The sequence below is a fragment of the Oxyura jamaicensis genome, chromosome 3 (assembly GCF_011077185.1).
Source record: "Oxyura jamaicensis isolate SHBP4307 breed ruddy duck chromosome 3, BPBGC_Ojam_1.0, whole genome shotgun sequence".
NCBI lineage: Eukaryota > Metazoa > Chordata > Aves > Anseriformes > Anatidae > Oxyura > Oxyura jamaicensis.
The window spans coordinates 60,155,843-60,171,466 of NC_048895.1; the positions used below are offsets into that span (position 1 = coordinate 60,155,843).

At 39.0% G+C, this 15,624-nt stretch overlaps 1 long non-coding RNA gene across 2 annotated transcripts; it reads left to right on the plus strand.

Annotated features, from left to right (window-relative positions):
* Positions 1–1,758: 1,758 nt before the first annotated feature.
* LOC118165299 lies at positions 1,759–14,294 on the plus strand. Of its 2 annotated transcripts, none has more exons than XR_004749973.1 (4): positions 1,759–2,089; positions 2,182–2,282; positions 5,893–6,038; positions 13,524–14,294. It is a non-coding gene; the product is annotated as an uncharacterized LOC118165299 (long non-coding RNA). The 2 variants fall into 2 exon arrangements; XR_004749972.1 differs by having other exon boundaries at positions 1,760–2,089; positions 12,735–14,294.
* Positions 14,295–15,624: the final 1,330 nt, after the last annotated feature.

Sequence of the window (15,624 nt, forward strand, 5' to 3'; positions counted from 1 at the left end):
CATCAGATTTATTCTTGGCATATATTCAAAGGTTTACTCAGTAGTCATGAATTTGTGGTTTCAGTAGAGCAACTGGTCACTCAGATTCCAGCATGCTCCCCCAGTTCTTGAACTAGATAATTTAACTATTCTTAAACTCTTCTTTTGAGTACTTGAAATTTATCTTGTTGTGTGAAATTTACCTTGTTGTGTGAAAGAAACACTTTTGATATGCTTATAAATCTGACCTCCCTAAAGGTTTGTGCAACAACTTGTATTTACAGAAAAGTTCACAATAAGCAAATGAAGATGCTTGGAAACACAGCCATTGGAAAAGGCTTCTATATATCATTGAAATGTCTGTAAATATGTTTTCTCACTACTTACCCTTGTGGTTTAACAATCCAGACTGTGGGCAACATTTTATGTTGGTGTAAACTATACCATTTCCATTGGCTTCACAGGGCATGTGACACTGAACCCAATGCTAAAGTTTGCATTTTTTGTGTTTGGAATTTTCAGACAGGAGAACAGACAGCTATTTGTAGTTGTACTCCAGTCATTTTTAACAACAATGTGCAGAAAAGTTCAGCCATCCATCTTCATCAGCAAGAGGAAACGCCTCATAAACTGAAAATGCTACACTAAGGACTCTTTCAGTTTTACCTCTCTTTTTATTTTCTTAAAGAGTGCTTTGTTTCCACTGCTGTCTTGTTCCCATTCAACTCTGAGAAATACAACCTGCACGCTCTACCAGTCTGCCCACCCCCAGATACACTTACAGCCAAATATTGCTTCCCGTTCATTTCTTAAAACAAACATCCTCTCGCTGCCCCCCCTTACTGCTCGGAAGACCCTACAGAAGCGGCCGGGATACTTTGCAGATACTTGACAGCCGGCACAGAAGCGGTGTGCTTTTCCAGAGGAGAAACTACAGAAGGCTGAAGTGTGCTTGACACTGGGGCACCCTGGGAAGACGGGGCCCCTTGCCAGCCATGAGGCCACCCTGGGAGTGGGGTCTGCTGTGGCTGGAGACCCAAGGGCTCTCCCAAGCCCTCTCCTGACCAGCCATGAGGGCAGCAGTGGGCTGTGGGGAAGGACAGTGCTTCCCAGGGCATCCTGATGGCGCAGCTGGTAGAGGTTTCTGCTGGGAGAGGCAGACATAGCTGACAGCCACTAGGCTGTGGATAGGCAGTCTGGGTCACCAGGGTTAGGCTCGGGACAAACTAATGAGCTGCCTCCTGCTTTTAAATAGCTTGGTTTTCTGCTGTTTACTTTTCATGACCACACAGGCTTCCAGTTCTGTGAAATAAGGACTTCACACCCTTGTGTCTAGCAGGATGAATGAGAGCAGCAGCTGGTCCACTGTTAACCCATTCTCCTGCACCAGCTTTTTTTGTATGATTCTTGAGGTATCTCAGGTTTGCATGGAACAATCATCAACCATTGTTACACTAAGATGTCATTTTTCAGTCGAAGAGCTGAGTTGTTCCCATGTGGCAATTTAATTATCGACCTTAGAAGTGCTTTAAAATTAAAAGACCAAATATAGAAACAATAAACATTAAAACCAAACTGTGGGTGACCTCTCCATGAAAGGTGAACAAACCCTGCCTATCTCATCTTAGTCACTCCAAGTTCAGATGCTGACCTACCCAGCTGCAGTGCCCAAAACAGGATACATTCTTAGAGGCATAAGTTATACCCAAAGGGTATCCAAAGGTCAGTGTTTAGCCAACATGGGCTACCAGAGCCTATACAGGCCGCACATTTGTTCAGAAGGTGGTATTTCTGCTCCCTCTGTGAGATCTCACAGCTAAAATTTTCGTAAGGACTTCAGTCTCAGAACCCCTCCCTACCTTCAACAATATCTAAAAATCTGATTCAGTGGATATGCAAATGCCAAAGCTGCATGAGTACTGGAAGTTAAAAAGCAGTAATGCAAGCTTGCTCCTATGATGTGTTTGAAACAGTCTTGAGCTCCTGAGACTCTGATCTTGAGAAAACTACCCTTAAACTTTTTTTTTTTTCTTCTTTTTTTCTTTTCTTTTTTTTAAGTTAAGAGCTAAAATACATTTTGCTATCAGGTGCTTCAGAGAGAAATGTGTGGGTGAGTTCTCCTGGCCCAGGACACCTAAATCATTCAGTTTGATTGCATCATTGATACAAGTGTTAAGCTGTTATTTTCTGATTTGCCTTCAGTGTCTCCATAACTACCACTCATGACAGGAGGAACAAGAACAAGGATGATAAGCACCTGTCACTGTCGGAAACCCCCAGGATCAAATAACAGCCACCCTGGGGTACATATCAGATCTCACAGGGCACGTACCATTTACCACTGCAAATACAGCCATTACTTGGGGTCTTGCAGCTTTAGAGAAGTTACCAAAGTACAGGTGGCAGCTAGGAGTAAATTTTGCCTTGTAAATGATGGCTGTTACACATGAATCTGGATGATATGTACTTTTTTTTTTCTCCCTTGCAAACTAAGCATAGACTCATAGACTCATTTAGCTACTTATTGAAACACTACTACAAACTTAAATATGAGATTTGATTCAGAGAAATACCTACTAAATCTTTAAAAAACTAGCTGGTACCCGCTTTTTTGAGATTTAGCAGTACATTCTCAAATTGTCCACACTGATTTTACAAAATGCACAGCAAGAAGAAAAATTTAGACATATGTATTCAGAATTTGCTGTAGCAATCTAATACTCAACATTAATTTGCATCTACAATTCAACTACAGGTTCAAAAGGCAAATACATACTTGGCAAATAAATGGCACTTCTTCAATATATTTGATTTTTACTATTATAGAAGATCCCATAAAACATTTTGTGTATGTTCACCAGGTTTAACAGAATTTAAATCTCTGAAGTATTCCTTTCATATCCCGCTCACTGTGATGGTGAGATCCTTTAAGCACAGGTATGATGCTATGGACTAATGGGAGACACATTTTTCTGATTTTCCCAGACAACCCTGTCTGTGTAGGAGTAAGAAATTTGTTCCTGGACCATTAAATGATGTGGAAGATACTCCCTTTTCTTAGGCTTCTCTGTCACTGATGATGCCCAAAACAAAGATATTTATGTTTTCTGAAGCCTGCTCTAAAAATAAATAAATAAATAAAATAAAATAAAAAAATGATTTGCTTTTATCAGTTAAGAGGATGAAATCTGCACACTGTTGATTTAAAAGAGTTGTATCCCCATCAGTCTTGAACTTCTTCCCTGGTGGGACTGACATACAGCCTTATACATATTAGATCTCTTGTAGGAACAAACAGAGCATTCACATCCAGTCTTAGAGCAAGGAAGTTTAGACACCAGTTAAAGTCCTTCTGTGGAAACATTTACACCAGTATAGCCAACAGTGGAGTCCTGTGCCCAGCTGTGGGCTTCTCAGTGCAAGATCGTTGACATACCTGAGCCAGGCTGGTAGAAAGCCATCAGGAAAGCCAGGGCTGGAGGAAATGAGAAAATGAGAAGAACTGGGCTTGTTCAGCCTGGAGATAGCTGTGGGGGACTTACTTCTGGCATCAGCTACCTAACAGAAGGGTGCTGAGAAGACAGAGAAGGGCTCATCTCAGAGGTGCATAGCAAAAAGAAAGGACAAACAGCACAAGTTCTAATATGAAAGATTTCTGATTAGATATTAGGAAAATATTCCAATCCTGGAGATATCAAAACTTGACTGGACAAAGCCCTAAGCGACACAATCTAAGTTGGCCCTGCCTTGAGCTGGGGGTCTGGACCAGGTGAACTATGGAGGCCCCTTCCAACCTAAATTATTCAGTGTTTCAATAAGAGTGGGTCTAAGCTATCCCAGCAGAGCTGTGCCTCCTCTATTAATTGTGAGCAATGTTAACTGTTACATGAGAGTTTGGAATTAACTGGATATATAATAGGCACAGGAAATTAGATTTTCTCCTTTAAATTAAGCTGTCATGGTAGAAAAGAACATAAGTAGGGATTGATAGTGCTGTGCACTATGTTGTATAAAATCAACTGATTTTGTTGGTTTTTCATTTCTGGGTAGGACTTTACCTTCCCAAGTAAAAAGAAAAATATTTTAAAGCAACATAAAAGACAGGTAAGAATTTCTTTTTCTTTGCCTTTTTTTTTTTTCTGTGCCTCATAGTTCTGCCTTCTTCAACACAATATTTTTGTTTGTATGATAAGGACTTAAGAATTATTGTCATTGTTCTATTACCTAAAGTCACTTTGATCTTCTCTTTGTCTTTTCCTTCACTGCCCTGGTTCCTGGCCCTCCCTTTTCCACTCTTTTGCAAATGTTATTAGCTGCCTTTGGCTGTACCTGATCTACAGATAACAGGAGTGCCAGAGGCTGATCTGACTTCCTTCATGTCCAAGGAATTAAACTAATTTTCTATATGAGTAGCTGGAAATAATAGCAGTCATTGTTCAAGACAAGATCACCAGGGCCTGTCCTAAAGCAAAGCCATGCTGCATGAGAGGGATGGAATTCAGACTCAGGTCTGGACACAGAATCAAATTGTAGTTTGAGAATCAGACCATTTTTTTGGCAAACTGACCATCTGAGAGAGGCAGAAAAGCATTTGTCAAATGTTAAGGATGCAGTGGAAAGACAGTCTTACAAATCATTTGCAGGAAAACTGTCTGTTACCATTTGTTTTCTTTATCCACATCGAAACAGGGTTTGCATGTGTTCTCTGTTAATATGCTGAATTGCTGCATCAGTTTCTTCTCGTAACAGAAAGAGCTTGACAAGCCCATGGATGTTAGCTAAAACCTGTATCAGCATCGTAACAAAAGTAACCAACACAGAAAGCATGCTTGACCTCTGAGAGTAACCTCTCCTGCAGCTAAAGATAAAGGTAGTAAAACATCAGTGTTTAATATTTAGAAGATATAAATGGGATAAATCTGAACTTCAGCATGATAAATCTATCCAGAGTCTTTTCTATACACTTTTAAAGATCATCACATCTATGGTTCTTAGACAACAACTATGTTAAGTTGTGTGTAAAACTGGAAGTACTTATGCGTACATCCGATCGTATAAAAAGCTGACAGTTTTTTATGCAGCCAGTAAACATAGCATCATATCTAGACTCAAAGAGCATTTCAACTTTTTATGGTATGGAAATGATCAAACAATAGAAGTAAGAAATGAAAATTCATCGGTGGCAAATGTTTGGGTTACATCTAATGTCACAATGGATTCACTTATTAATGACCTGAGCTACTGACCTAATCTTAATTCTAACTATGACAAGTTCCATTAATAAAATCTTTGCTTAAAATCAGCATCACACAAGGTCACCTATATGTGATTTTGTCACATATATAGGCACAAAAAGAATAAATCTGTGCAGCTCCGTTTTTGAAACTGTGTTCAAGTGAACCCAAGATAAATACTGCATTTCTTAAGGGACATTAAACTTTATCAATGAGCTGATCCAAGATTTACTTCTAAAATCTCAGGGCCTTAAATAATACATACTAGGGAGAAGATACTGAGCATTAGGGGGATACTTTTTATGTACAATGTGTTTGGACCAAAAAAAAAAAAAAAAAAAAAAAAGAAAATCATCTTTCCTTCTGGAAGGCCTGTATAATCTGATCAGGAAATAATTCTAAAAGTTGGTCTTTATTTCTATTAAATTAGAATAATGAAATAACAGGTGTTTTGTTTTGGTTTTGACTGAAGTGAAGAATAAACTCAATGCTGCAAAATACAAATTCCTTAACATGGAGCTGTTGGTGATAAAAGCCCATTCTCATGTATCATGTTCAATTTATACAGTGAGCATTATAATGGTGATATTGACCTGCAAAATTCAAGACACTGATGAAGTTTTTCAGGAAACCCCAGTGCTTGGATGGCATTTCCAACTTAGTTTTGTGTTCCAAGCAGATAACAGAGGTTGGTGAAGAAGCTGTGGAGTCAATGGCAGAAGCTTATTGACACAACTCATCACAAAAGTCCTGCTCTGAGAGCAGTGGGACAGAGAAAAAGAGTCTCCAAAAAATCCAGATGCTGGTTAAACATATTCTTAGCTGGTACAAACAAAAGTTTATTCAGCTACAACCCCATATTGTAATAAGTGTCCCCAACATCTAGCATTATTATCAATACTAACTCCAGAGGTGGCAAAAGAGGAAAGTGTTGCGACTGCTTCTTTGACATTTACAGTGTATTCTCTCCAGCCTGCAGTTCAGATATTTTTCCTGTAAACACCGTATGCAAAGACAAAAGGATATAAAAATCCTTTACATTTCTGGCAGATCCTCAGAAGAAACTGTTCTAGTAGCTTTGCATGTGGATATGTTTGACCATTTTGCTACAAATTCTCCTCCTAACAATTCAACAGCAGATTATTTCTGAGTTACCGTGGTGAGATAGGTGTGCTTTAACAAGGCAATTCTCATTTGGTGGTATGTGTAGGAACAAGAAATTAGTTGGGTTTGCAGGAACAGCAAAAAAAAAAAATACAGAAAAATAAAAATAAAAAATAAAAAATGAAAAAATGAAAAAAAAAAAAGAGAGAGAGAGAGAGAGAAAGAGAGAGAAAAAAGTCATCTTTGGCTATTGCAAAGCATTGGGGTTAATACATGATATGAAGCTATGAGGTCATACAAGAAGCTACATTTAACATTTGCACTCCCCAAGCCTTTGGGGACTGCATTAGCTGGGCAGGCTAATGCACAGCCAACTCTTGGACTTGCAAGGAGCACAGTCCTCAGAACCACAGCACCTCAGCTGGACACAGGACCTTCCTAAAATGCACAGTTATATGGAATTGAATGAGCAGGGCTTAAAGTTGGAAAGTTTTCCAAGAAAACTCCGGGTGACAAATAAGTCTGGAGTAAAACTTAATTTCTAGTACAGAAAATTCAACTCAAGAAAATTCAGTAAGCAGGGTCTTAAAAAGATCGTTTCTGTTACAAAACTCAGTCTGTGTTCCTACGTGTATGCATGTGTGCATGTGTGTGGTTCCTGTGGTTACTATATAGCAGGCCATTGAATTATCAAACCAGTAATTTTGCCATTAGGTTTTCAGTTTGCTTCTTGCATGCATATTCTCTGGTCAAATCCATTAGTAAGTTACAGTGATAAACACCTGGAGTCTATCAAAAACAAAGAGAGTCTTATTCTGTAGGTACAACCAGCCTGGTGAACATACCAAGCAGAGACTAACTGCATAATATAGAACTCAAACAGGAATATGTTTTTTATGATGTGCCAGCATAAAGGAGATCAAAGACTAAAGCCAAATAAATAGCAACTGGGTACCAGCAAAGGAAACATATTTAGACCTTAAGGTAATCAGAAACAAATCCCAGTGTATGCCAACACCCTCTGAATTTAAAAGTAACATTTTCCTCATTTTCATAAAAGGTTCAAGAGCTGGCAGATTTTGTTTTGTTTTTAAATCTACGGGTTTTATGACTGGAAGAGAATTTTCATTTCTCACAGACAATGGATCGTCAAGTGCAGGCATCATCCCCCCACCCCATCGACCCCTTCTTGCTCACGGATTTAGGGAGTTACACCCCCTACCGCCCTATGACTGAATATTCCTTGGCTGCATTATGGAATTTGCCAGCTTACATTAACCATTTATTGAGCCTGACTCCTTATCTGGAACATCGCCTGGCGAACTGAAACACACCCGCAGACTGGCAGAGCAAATTTTTCCAGGTGTTGCAAACAGACACCCAGGATTACATGCCAACACCATTCTGTGAGGCAGTTTGATCAGAAGGAAAAAGCCCAGATGACTAATGTTCAGTGTCATGTTTAGTACCTGCAATGTATCTACATAAACAGTTTTAAATGACTACTAGTACTAAAAAATACTTGCAAGGGGAGAGGCAGAGAGCAAGGAGAAGATACAAGGGAGGCAGTGAATTGACAGGCTGAGCCTGAGGGCAAAGACTTACATCTGTACTTGATTTGTCAGGGATTTACATTAGTGAAACTTTAACTCTGCAGATGATAAGTAAGATTACACTTACAGAACAAGTTTATGCAAATAAAGCTTAGTCTACAGTGCATGTGGGTCCAGACACAGTGGATTTGGCAGGTTTCATTGAAGGAGAGTGCCTGGGTTTAATAAATTCATTTACATAAAGGATTAGAACATCTGGAAAAGTAGCATGGCAGTTTACTAAGATATAAATAATGTTAATTGAAAGGTCACAGGTATGCAAAACACTCTGCACATGCAAAAGGAAATCGTGGAAAACGAAGGGGCAAAGACTTGCATCTTTCCCTTGGTTACATGAAGTTAGGCTGTAGTTACCAGCTATTCCATGCCTTTCTAAATGCCACTCCTGATTTTAGTTCCCATTAGAGATCCTTGCTTCATGACAGGTATGCATGTAAACAGACAGTTATTCTTAAAACTAAACAAAACAAAACACAGTGGTTCATATCACTCAGCATCAGGAAACATCCAGAACTCAAAGAGTCTCTAGGAACCAATTCACAATCTCTGATTTAAATGAGTAGTGGGATAGATAATTCAGTTTTACCCAAAAGCCAGATACCCTGCCGCCATGGCAACAACATCTCTTTTCAGCAACACAAGTAACACTGAAGAGTATGTTTACACCTAATTCCAACCTGCTTTACACGATCTGTGGTAAATGCTTATTAGAGTTCTGGATTTACACACATTCTGGTGATCTGGTAATTAAGGGATACTAACAAGTTGTAGATGATCAAGCAGTTTGCAAGAAGTATGCCATACCTCAAGATTAATTTATAGCAAGCAATCCGTAAGCAATTCTAATTCCTTTCCATTATTTTAAGAGTATAAAATAACAGCTTCTCAGCATAAATCAACAGTACAGCAGAGCACAGCACAGGTAAACCTTTTTCAAATGGTTATAATGTCCATATGTTTATACTTCAAGGAGTATCCAATAAAGATTATCTCAAAACAATTGACATGTTTCTTGTACAGAGCTAAAAATAGCTTATTTGGAGTTTTGTTTTGTTTTGTTTTGTTTTTAATAATCTTTGCTTTGTTCTTTCCCTTCTCTGAGATACTAAATACATGCATACAAAAGATTTGTCCACATGCATACTTATTTAGACATAGCACTTTACACAAGCCACACACTAGGATGTACAGGTGAACAACAGTGGTAAACTCATGTAAAGCAATATACTGTTGTCTGACCTAGTGCTGCAAATGCTCTGGGTTAAGCAGCTTGGCTTTAATTCTTACCTAAAACAGAGCAGAATGTCTGTAAAATACACTGAAGAAATAAATATGCACAAAGCAAAATATTTCTACCACCTGGCCTTAAAACAGTCAGCTTTGCTCTTGTGCAATCCAATTATATCATTGCTATATTCAGACAGAAGTGGGAATCTGATGGAAATATGGGGCAGGAGCAGCTGGACTCATGTAGTCAGTGGGAATTTTGTTGCTGTACATGTTGACCTTCTCCAAGCAATTCAATACGTAAAACTAAAAGCCAAGACATATAAGCATGAGGTATGAACATATCAGCAGCCATGTTCAAAAGGGATTAACTTTTGGAAGAGACACTTCAGCTGTGTGCTGCTGCTGGCATCTGTTAAGAGCAAAGGAAAACACTCTTCATGTCTTGGTCCACGAGCCAGATATATCACTTCATTCATCCTTGCAGTGGGATGTTGATAACATCTGAAAGCAAACAAAGGTGATGATTTGGAGTGGCTGCTAGTAGGCACTTGCAGTTCTCTTTCCAGTTATCATGCTCTGCTTTGGTTGGATCATTTTCCCAACAGACAAGATTAAAACTTGCCTTAGAAAAGTGCCGTCCACTAATAAATAAAAATTGTGATCACAGTCCCAACGTAGATGAGGCTAGAGAATCCCAAGAAATACATCCCAGATAAATTAATGGGAGTTGTACAAACTTGATTCTGTTTTTGAACTTTCCACCTAAGGAAATAGATGCCTATGTAATTTCATTTCCATCCAAGTTTATGCAATAAATGCAAGCAACCTTCAGCTATTCAGTTCTTTCTGTGGCCAGATTAGTTAGTTCCAGCCCATCACTGGCACAGGCTGCAGGGAGAGAGCTTCTAGCCTTTGCTGTTCTTTCTTTGGCATTCAAGCCATTACCCAACTCCTGAGTCAGCTGGCTTCGTAAAGTCAGAGTTCAATTTCATGCCCTTTGAGAAACACTACTAAAAGTTATCTTCAATTTACTGTAAACCTCTGCATCAAATTCCAGCTATTGTCAAGCTATCGCATCTAATTTTACTCCTTACTGCACAATGTTCATGTCTGAAACAATTATTGAAATAAACTGCATATTAACTTCCTAGCTTACAGGTAAAATTTCCCATGAACAGCCCTGGGTCTGAGATAAGAGAGGTGCTGTTGCAGAGCACAGAATCTCTCACACAGCTGTGATTTTAGTTAGCTCTGCCCCCTACACAAAATTTCTCCTTTCCACATCTCCTGCAGTTTCTTCCTAAGAGCACGGGGTAAAAACAGCCTTATTTCCCTTGAGGTGAAGATGCAACATTTGCCTAATGCTGTATAAAGTGTATGCAAAAGCAGCTTATTCTTCCCTGTCTCTGACCAAGTTAATTGGATATTAGAATTAATCATGTTAAGTAATCTCTGTCAGATCCCATTAACTCCCTTGCTCTCTCCCAGAGTATCTGATGAATGATACAAAGCTTGTGGAAGAGTTAATCATTATATACCTTATAAGTGCAGCTGAAGTGTGTTTTGTTCATGAAGGTAAGAGAGACTCTCAGGCTTTCCATCATCCACACAATGAAGAGATCTCACCGTTCTCCCATGTCACCCTCAGCAGTAACCAAGAACAGCAAACTGAAGATACTAAACTCTGCTGCAGTCATAATTTTCACAGTTGTTCATGACCTGGGTTGAGAATTTAAATGCAAAAATATACTGAAATCCAAAGCTATAGTTCCCACAGCAGCTATAACTCAGTCACTGGTACTTGGACATACATTGCAGAGTATAGGCACAGTAATGCAAAACACTAAAGCTGCCCCTGGTTATGGTTGGCTGGGGGAACCATAACTCTGAGTTTCCTGACTTTTGTGTTAAGATCTCAACCATAAATATTGCTTTAATGTAGCTTTGTGCAGTGGGTTTACATTGGCATTGGGAGGTGCTCGTACGGAAACAGTAGAGAATTAGTGTGGTATGCTTATTAAATGAGTAACGCTTTTAGAATAATTCCTGGGGTGAAATCATGGCCCCAGTGAAGTCAACTGAGCCAGGGTTTCAACTCAGAAACATCTTATTTATTCAGAGAAGAAAGCAGCAAAAGTCCCAATAGTTTTGATCTTTATTGTAAAGGAAAGAATTTCAGATCAGCTCCATCCCTCCAAATCAGGGCTCTAAAGGAGTAATCAATTTAGTGGAAATAACCAGGAAATGGCTGGGATATTTTTAACCTCTATAGAAAATATTAGATGTTGGATTTGTTTTGTTTTATTGATTTTCACATTGAATACCCCAAAGTGTCTTTTTTTTTTTTTTTCACAGAAAGTTATTTGCCAACTACAAAAAATTACTTACTTATTCTAACTTTTCCTGTTTATCCATAGATGACAATAGAGTTGACAGTAGAGTGTCAAGCAACTGAAGGAGGGTTCACACTGGAAAAGCTTCAATAGAAAATATTAACCCAATCTTGGTATTAATTTCAGTTGTTAATTTCTGCATGCTTATTTTTAAGGTAGAAGTGACATACCACCATTTTTCCTGGTAGGATGATAGAGAACATTTATCCTATGGGACTGTTTTTTAACTTATCATGAGTTAGCTTACAGAAAACACCCTACTTCACTATGGAAATTTAAAAATAAATAAATAAATCAGAGATGGGCTGGCCACAGGAGGAAGAAAATTTTGTATCTTGCAGTCTGTGACCAGCCAGAGGAATTCTCCGTTTGTGCCAATTTGCCTTGTGTTTTCAGCTGGGAAAGACACTGTGCAAACTGATAGCAGATGGTAGAGCTGAAAATAGGTGCTTCACATGTTTGATTGAGAGCCAGCATTTTGTCATTTAGTTGTCTCACGTCATTGAACTGCGTTATGTTGTGCAATCGTGTGTGACATGCCGAAGTCAGCCTCACCAACACAGTACTTTCTGAAACAGGATTCTGCATCGCTCTGATGCAGTGGGCGAGAACTTGGTATGTTTATTGTTTACTGTTCTTGGAAAGGCTTCCTTCTGCGGAAGCAACTCTCTGAGGAAAACTTTTGCTGGCTTATCTTGATGGAAAGGGATAGCAGTGGCACTTGGTGGAAGCTCTGTTCAAAGACTCTCAGGGCAAACGAACCAGAGCCCTCAGTGAAGGCTGGCATGGGAACTGGGGCTGTGGGAGAGGGTGGTCCCTGTGGAGAGGTTGTGAGCCACATAAATCCAGTACCATTGGCTTGCTTTGAAGGGTGAAAATGTTCCAGCTCCCTGCCAAAAAGTGTCATGTGGCAGCAAACTGACATCCCCCTATTTTTAGCTGCAAAGGCCACTATGAGTTGACTTCTTAGCCGGAGCAACGTCCTTAGACTTTTCTGCCATGAGCTTAGAATGGTGCATGGTGGTGAAGCCTGTTGTCAGATTATTCAGGACTAACTCAGCCCAGGTGCATAGTAACCCTATTTTAAGCTGTTTTGTTGTTGTTGTTGTTGTTGTTGTTTTGTTTTGTTTTGTTTTGTTTTTGTTATTGTTGTTGTTTGTTTGTTTTTTCTTGAATCACAGATCTACCCATTTCAGTGCTGGCTAGGCAATCTCTCCTCTTCTCTATTACATTTCTTCTCCATTACATTTCTTCATCTGAACAAGAAAAAGAAGGAAAAAGGAAAGGATAGAAGACAAGGATCACTGCAAATGATAACATAGAACAATTTTCTTCCATAAGACTGTTTCCATCGTGGTGTCTTTGTCTATTTCTAGACCTTAGAATGCTCTTTGTATGGCAAATAAATAAATAAATAAATAAATAAATAAATAAATAAATAAAACTTATAACAGGAAAATTGGCCTCCAAAATTCCCAGTTAGAAGTTAATGAATGCATGTTATTAGCTTCATGATACTTTCTTTTTTAGGCTTGTTGACCTTGTCTTGCCCCGGAGTCTCTTCCCTTGGTGGTGCTTTACAGAGATGTGATCTCTTATTCTGCTTTTCAGACTTCTTCAGTGGATGCCATTTCTATAATTCCCACATTTACTGGCTTCCCAAACTACCTTAGGTGTTCTCTCCCTTTTGTTGTTGAAAGCTGCGTTAGAAATCAAGAAGTATAAAGTTCAGACTAACACAAGTCAGGATAAAAAGCCTAATCACATTGCTTCAAAAGTCTTCCTTGAGCTTTTCTTGTCAGTAGAATTGTTTCCTCTAAGGTAAAAGGCAGTAGAAAAATATCCATCAGCTCCAATCATGTCAGGTGTTGGGACAGCACAACTTAAAAATGTAAAGAAATTCTTGCAGTCTTGTAATCATTGCCACTGATAGCTCAGTTCTCATACAACTCCTGTTCTCTTCCTCCTAGATGCTTAATAAATCTGAAACTAGTTAGAAGAGGAGCAGCAGACAGGTAAGCTGGCTGGCATTTCTCCTTTGCTGTCACCTCTACAGAAATAAATGCAAATATTTTGTTTTGATTAAGCACTTTCAATTAAAACAAAATTATAATTCAATGCAGCTGAGGATATTCTTCCCAAAATGTCCAGTAGGCCATGCGCACAGGGCACACATGCTTGAGAGGATAAAGTAAACATATTTGGTGGGCTTTGCTTTGCAGAACAAACATATTCATGGCCATTTTACTTCTCAAATGAGAGGGGCTATGCCTGCTGCACTGGGAGTGGAATATAATATTCTCTAGAAACAAAGACTTGCTATGTTTTCTTAAGTGCATATTAAAATAATAAAAGCTGTAAGCAGCAAGATACGGTGATTTAGTTTTCCTGATTGAAAGTTGCTGCATGCATATCTTTGTTTGGAAGATGTTTTGGCTAATTAAAGAAATAGAATCAAATGAACCTTAACATAAACCCCTAGAGAATATTACCATTGCAAAAATTTTCAGGAAAAGACCCTTATTTAAAACACTACAGTTTTCTGTGACATAGGCATTTCTGGAAGGATTTTTACTTTGCATTGGACATGACTTAACGGTTACAATTTGTTATGCAGTTTTAATTCTGTTTTTAAGAGGATTTAAGGTATGGATATTGTTTAGTTTAATTTTTAAACTACATTGTTTACTTATTGATTTCTGATAGAACTTGGAAACAAAAAAAAAAGGGATTTTACAAGACTTAAAAATTGCTTGTTAGATTTTTAGGTTGGAGAATTAAGAACACATGGCACAAATGTTAAAGATAATACATAAATTACGTAGGGCATAGAAACATAAATCCTTCTATATAGTTCAAAATAGGTTTTTTTTGGTTGTGTTTTTTTTTTTTTTTTTTTTTTCCAACTGGATTTTCCTTGAGATTTGCATTCAAGGAGTCCAATAGCTTCGGTGGGACTTTGGAGTGGTACCTGTAGCACAGCCACTCTTCACTAGCAATTCCTGAAGGATGCAATGCTAACTCAGTGGGGTTGTTTTGCTGGGCACATTTGGTCCCCTTCTGAGCTGAGGATTCTGTCCCTGCCAAGTCCCCTGCCCAGTCAGTGTGCCGTGGGATAAGAGCTGTGTCTGGGAGGCAGTAGATTTTTCCAGGGTGGCAAAGAGGAGCTTTGGGGAGGCCCAATGGATAGGCATCCACACAGGCCAGCTTAGAGTTTAGCCAAGATGTGGTGCTGCTCATCTCTTTAATTACACCACTGCCTGCTGGAAACCGTACCAGCTTCTTGTCTCTGCTACTCTCTAGCAAAAGCAAAGACAGGCACAGGCACAGGCTGGAAGGTGCCCTCATCAGAGGAGCATGGCCATCTCTGTCCCCTGGGGCCTGAGCTCATGTGCAGCTCACCCTCCTCATGCGGCAGGGAGCCCAGAGTCCCGGCAGGAGATGGGGTCTTCTGACACACTTCTTTTAAAAGCTTTTCAGGCGTAGTCAGTTGAGGTCCAAAGATCCTAAAACCAAGATCTAAAAATTAAAAACTATTTAACAGTTTAAAAGCTAGGCCTTCGACAGAGACATTCATGCAGACATTCCACATAGCATAAATTTTCTTGCAGTCACCAGTTGCACTTCAATGGGAGCACATTTAAGCATTTGCTATTTATTCATTTTCTAACCTTGCACTTTGACGTGTACCAATAACTCGTCCAATATCCATAACTCCCACGGGACAAAGAACTGGTACAGGTCTGTGGAAAATACTGAAATCAATAGAGCTATTTCAGACGTGGACAGGTTTATATGGAAAAGAAATCTTGCCCATATTTCATACAAGGGATCTTTGTTGCTGAAATCTTTGCCATAATTGTGGGTTTGTTTGTGTTGTTTTTTTTTCAGCTTACTTACTGGCAAGTACACCATCCTGACCTCACTCTTTCTTTCTTTTGGAGGCTTTTGCATAATAAAGAAGTATTTGGATGAGAGGTCTGCTTTTCCTTCTTCCTTTTCTTTTCTTTTCTTTTCTTTTCTTTTCTTTTCTTTTCTTTTCTTTTCTTTTCTTTTCTTTTCTTTTCTTTT